Genomic DNA, 6,000 nt, shown 5'->3' on the forward strand with positions numbered 1-6,000 from the left:
TGATAAGAGACTGGGTGCAAGCAAGTTAAAACTTCCTGAAGCTTACTGATTTCCCTACATCGGGGTTGCCTTTGCCAAGACTTGTATAATAGTGTGTTCTTTCTGCCTTCCAGGCTGTTAAATGGTAATGGTACAGCAGTGACATGTTGGTAAATCTAACAAGAAAACCAGAGAAGAAAGTATTTTATGGGGGTGTAGAACAAGTTAACACCCCCATAGGAAGCTCATCGAGATAATAATATATGATATTGCATTCGACGGGCTATAACAAACAAAGAAAAACCCCCAATATCTGGCCAATTAGCAATGATGGGCGAGAACCCGGCTCTTTGGAAGGAACTGTTAACACCCTTCAGATAAAACTGGCTTATAAACCTACTTGCACAAATGGTGTCTGGCCTGGCAAAATGCTGCTGCTGGTGTGAGGTAGGTATTTTGGGGTCAGGATATTTGACTTGGTGACTCCACATCAATATAACCAAAAAGTACCGCCAATTTTTTTTATGAATGGGGAACACAAAGGCTGAAAAAGGTCACTGCACTGATTCAAACCCAGCACGACCACTCAGAGAAGGAACCCTGTAAAGAAAAATCCACAATTCTTGGCACAAAGGTACTTCACTGGACAGGCCAGTCTTTAAATCGTGCACCAAAACGACCCTTGGTGGGAAAGGTGATTCTGTCGGCGGGAGATTCTGAAATAAAAAATGTCACTGAAATTTACTTCCGTGGCCCTTTTCATATTTGTGCGTGAACTGCAGGGCTCCTGGGATCAAACAGGAGACAACCGACCAGCCGTGCCTCTTAAATTATTTTTCCGGGGGTGTTTTCTTTCTCCACCTCAACTGTAAAGATCCAGGAATAACAGCCCAGTGAACAAAGTAGACATTTTTATTTCTCATCCTGTCTCAATGGTCTCATAGTGGGTTCACTAGGAATCTGGAAATAATGAAAGCTTCTCCGTGGAGAAACACAAGACCCACCATCAGAAACGGCAGCTCCTAGGAGTCGCCTATAGTAACGGCAACAGCAGCAGAAACATTGCAGCAGTCCGAATTTCCTCCTTAAAAGTAAAAGAAGAATTTTAAAGGTGATCGTCATCCACACTCACTAGTGTACAGATGGAATGTCAGGCCACCAAGACAAAAATAGAACAGTTGTCCAAGAATTCTGTTGGGGAAAAAAAGGGGGTAAGCGAGAGTGCCTGGATTATAGGCTCATCTTGATTTGTTTTGAAACATGTTTCAAGTATTTCCTATGGACTTTGGGAAGAACTTCAGCCCTGGTTACTAGGAAAGTCAACATAAAAAGATGGGGAAGGAGCAAAAGAGAAAAAAGGGATTTGAGGTTTTTAAGTTATTTTCCATTTTTATTTGAATTTTGCCTTTATTTGCTCTCGAGAAGGTGTTCATTTTGAACCACTCATAGCCTTGCTCAGTTTTGCTACGGTGACAGACACTGTCATCAGCCTCCCCACTCACCCCTTCTCCTTTTCTAACAGAATCTCAATTTTGTTCCGGGTGGCAATGGCCCCAGCCAACCTCCTACCCATCCTAGACACCCTTGCGTTCAGGACTGGCCAGATGATGCAGTCCTGGACAGGCTTCCTTCTTCTTCTTTGGCCCTGGAGAATGGACTCGAGGGTGACAGAGAAGGGCTATCCTGCGACTGTGACATACATGAGGATGAAAGCAAAGGGATAAGGCTCTTGGAATGTAAACGATGGAGCAGAGTGCTGCCCCAGACCCAGCCTCCCCCACTCCAGAGTTCTTGTATTGTGAAAAAAATAACCCTGTATTCGGGTCAGCTACTACACATGGTCAGATGCAGTTCTGACCGACTGGATTACCACTTCCTTACAAAGCATTGCTCTAACATTCAGAATACCAGGGCTCAGGATCTTCCTCATTCATTCATTCCACAGGTGTCATTCAAGAAACAAATACTGTACCTACTACGTGTCTGTGACTCTTCTAGGAAACAAGGAATCATCTTTGAATGAAACAAAACAAAGACCTGCCCTCAAGGTGTTTCCCTTCCAGTTAAACAGCATTAAATAATCATTGTCCAATAACAAAAGTTTATGTATTCAAAAGATGGTTCTAGGGCTTCCCTGGTGGCGCAGTGGTGGAGAGTCCACCTGCCGATGCAGAGGACACGGGTTCGTGCCCCGGTCCGGGAAGATCCCACATGCCGCGGAGCGGCTGGGCTCGTGAGCCATGGCCACTGAGCCTGCGCGTCCGGAGCCTGTGCTCCGCAACGGGACAGGCCGCAGCAGTGAGAGGCCCGCGTACCACAAAAAACAAAGAAACAAAGAAACAAACAAAACAAGATGGTTCTAGTCCAGTTCTAAGATAAAGTACTAGGGATGTAATGTACAACCTGACAAATATAATTAACACTGCTGTATGTTATATAGGAAAGTTAAGAGTACATCCTAAGAGTTCTCATCACAAGAAAAAACCTTTTTTTCTATTTCTTTAATTTTGTGTCTATATGAGATGATGGATGTTCACTAAACTTATTGTGATAATCATTTCATGATGGATGTCAGTCAAATTATGATGCTGTACACCTTAAACATATACAGTGCTATACGTCAATTATACCTCAATAAAACTGGAAGGAAAGAAGATGACTCTACTGGGTTCATATTACTTAAAATAATAAAAAGAAGTGATGTCTGGAGCGGATGATGCTGAGTTCCTTCCAGAATTCCCTCACCTGGCTGGAGCACCCAGCCCCACACTGCCGTGGATGTTGGCTGCAACGCGCTCCAGAGGATTTCCTGTATCTCACCAGAGCTACCGGGGAAGTTACATCCCTCCAGAAGGGCAGCCCATGGCCAATGACTCATTGGTACAGTGTGGAACACACTCTGTGCCAGTATCCACACCCCAGAGCTCTTTGTAGGCTCAGGCTGAGGCTGCCTTGTCCTGAACCCACATCTTTGCTTACCCTGCCAACGCTGCTTCCCTCACACCTCAACTCTGCTCCCTCACTACATCATCTGCACCAAACACTCCCCACCTCAGGCTCTGCTGTTGAGAACCCTACCTAAGACAGGGTCTGCCTCCAGTCTTCTTTAATTAATAAAGAGTATAATGTTTTCATTTCCCCCATTTGAACAAACTGTCTGAAAACTTTCTTGTTTGAATTAAGGTTCATAGATATTAGAGGGGCTGACTTATAACTCAGTTTATTATTATTCAGCTAAATACAGCTAGCCACCATGTTGGTTCTGACCAGTACAACATCCTAATTGTTCTAACAATAGCAAACCATTTAAGTTTCACCTTCAGTTGACCACCAGATAAGAAAAGACGCATAAAGCTTCTTAATGTTGAAAGAGAATTTCATGAGAAGTATAAAAACAAGAAAAGTTATGAAAATTTCCTCTAGACCAGTATTCAACTGATCCAAATCTTATGCACACATCAGGATGTTGCTGGTACCTCAAAAAATAATAAAGTATCATGATGATTATATCCATCTTGCATTTGTATTTATTGGGAATAAATAGTATGCACACTATGATTTGTTATACTCATAAATAATAGCACCAAAACTTTCATATTATGTCTTAGTCTGCTCAGGCTGCCATAACAAAATCCTATAGACGGGGAGACTTAAACAATAGTAATTTATTTCTCACAGTTCTGGAGGCTGGGAGTCTGAAAGGGTGCCTGCATGTTTGGGTTCTGGTGAGGACCCTTCTCCTAGCTTGTAGGCTGCCTTCTCGCTGTGTCCTCACATGGTGGAGAGAGAGGGCTTTGGTCTCTTTCTCTTCCTATAAGGGCAGTAATCCCCTCATGGGGGCTCCACCCTCATGACTTCATGTAAACCTAATCACTTCCCAAAGACCTCACCTCCAATATTATTTTTAAAAACCCCCTGGGACTGCCCTGGCAGTTCACTGGTTAAGACTCCGTGCTTCTAATGCAGGGGTGCAGGTTCGATCCCTGGTAGGGGAACTGAGGTCCCACATGCTGTGCGGTGCAGCCAAAAGTAAAAAAACAAAACAAAAACCCAACAAATATGTCACATATAAAAAGCACAAAATGAAAGAGTTATTAAAATCATGTCATGAAAATAGTTTTTGTCTATTTTGATGCCTGAACATTAAATTTTCACTAAACTTAATATACATTCAGTCTAAAACCACATATGAAACAATATATCAATTTAAAATGAATTTGTTGACATTCTTGTATAAGCAACTTAGGGTAAATAAAATTGTGTCACTTGTTAAATAGAAAAATATCAAAATTTATCTTTATAGATTTTGAATAGCGTTAAAATTGCTTTAAAATGAATTTCCTAGTATAACTTTTAATTATCTGTTAATCCAAAATTAAACAGTATTTGCTTAAAATCAGATATTTTATCATCCACTATATAAAAAAGATAAAGTGATTTTTTTAACATTTTAAGGGACTGAAAAGATGGCAGGTCACTTTCAAAGGGGTTCAAGTGTCCATAAAATGGAAATGCTGAAATAGCTGCTCTCTGGAGTTGCATATGGTCTGAATAACTATGACTGTCCTGTCATAAGTTGAATTGGGAGCTGCAGCATGCCTGGGGACCTTTATTTATCTGCCATTATATTAGTAGGTAGTAAGATAACAGTACTTAGGTAATTAAAAACAGGACATTTTCCCACGCTGCCCCATTCTTTTATTGCCCACCTCTAAGCTAACTCCCTCGTTGGTCTCCTACAACTCATGGAGCCTTCCTCTGCCCTAGAACGTGTCTTGTCGTACCGTATTTTTTTGAAACAAGAATACTAGACTTACTCAAGGAAAAAAGTACACTGGGATGTGAAATGAACCAAACAATACAAGTCTCTTGACTGGAGAAACCCTGAACTGAGTTTATGGATTCTCCAGCCCTAGAGATATTTTAGAATGTCTCCAAACTCAACATCTTGGTGTTTAAACATTCAAATACCTAGAGGGAAGGAAATGAACTAAATGACCCTTTCAATTCTAAGATTACAAGTTTCCAACCACTGATGCTCAATATTAATCCAGGCCAAGCTCTTGCACGCTGCTTGATTACCTTCCATGTTAAAATACATGAAATGCACATTGTAGACAGTGTCTAGACCACAGGCACAGAGCACTGCGTACAGTGAAGATAACCAGAGAAAACTGTGATCTGGAAGATAAGAAAAGATCCCCAAATCAAGTTTCCGTTTGGACCAACTAACTCGTCAGCTTTACAACAACTGGTGTGGTTTTTCCCACCAGAAACACAGGATTCCATCTTATTAAAGCTTATTAATAAGCCCATCTTATTAAGCCTTATTAAATCTGTATGACCTTTCTTCCTCCTTAGTCTCTTTCTCCCACGTATGTCAACTGAGTGGCTAAAACCTAGAAGTAACTGGCAGGTCTGCCCGTGCACCGCCAGAGCTCTGCAAAATCCCCCCCTGGGCAATTCTTTGTAAATAGAGGTGCTGATCTATTTTAAAGATAGTATATTGATTAAATACTATATTGAGTTACAATACCTAACTTAAGTACTTTATATGAGTTCTTTGTATATTACTGTTGACACCGATTCATTATATATGCTGCAAATAGACAAAAGCAAATCCAATTCTGTGCTACTGAAGGGCGGTTTCCTTTCCTCTTTCCTCACATTTTAAGACACCCTATAATGGATTTAAGGAGTTGTCACTGTAAAGAGTTCAAATGGTATGAAGTTCGCCCCCCATGGTTAGGGTGGCATCCAAATGGTGGAGCCTGGGACTCAGAATCTCTTTTAGCACAGCACTCTCTCTCAGGGATTTCAATGACATTCCCTGGGCAAGCTACTCGTCCTTTCTTATCTTGCTTCTCTTTCAAGTCATAATTCCTATCTTTACACATGGCAGTTCCGAAACCAAGCCTCAACCAAGGGGCTTGGCGATTTGGGAATGAAATGAACCACCCAGTACTGCAGTCTCCAGCACGATGCATTTCTGGGAGAAAATGACTCCTATAGCCTTTTCTC

This window comes from Pseudorca crassidens, chromosome X (genome assembly GCF_039906515.1).
Source record: "Pseudorca crassidens isolate mPseCra1 chromosome X, mPseCra1.hap1, whole genome shotgun sequence".
Classification (NCBI taxonomy): domain Eukaryota; kingdom Metazoa; phylum Chordata; class Mammalia; order Artiodactyla; family Delphinidae; genus Pseudorca; species Pseudorca crassidens.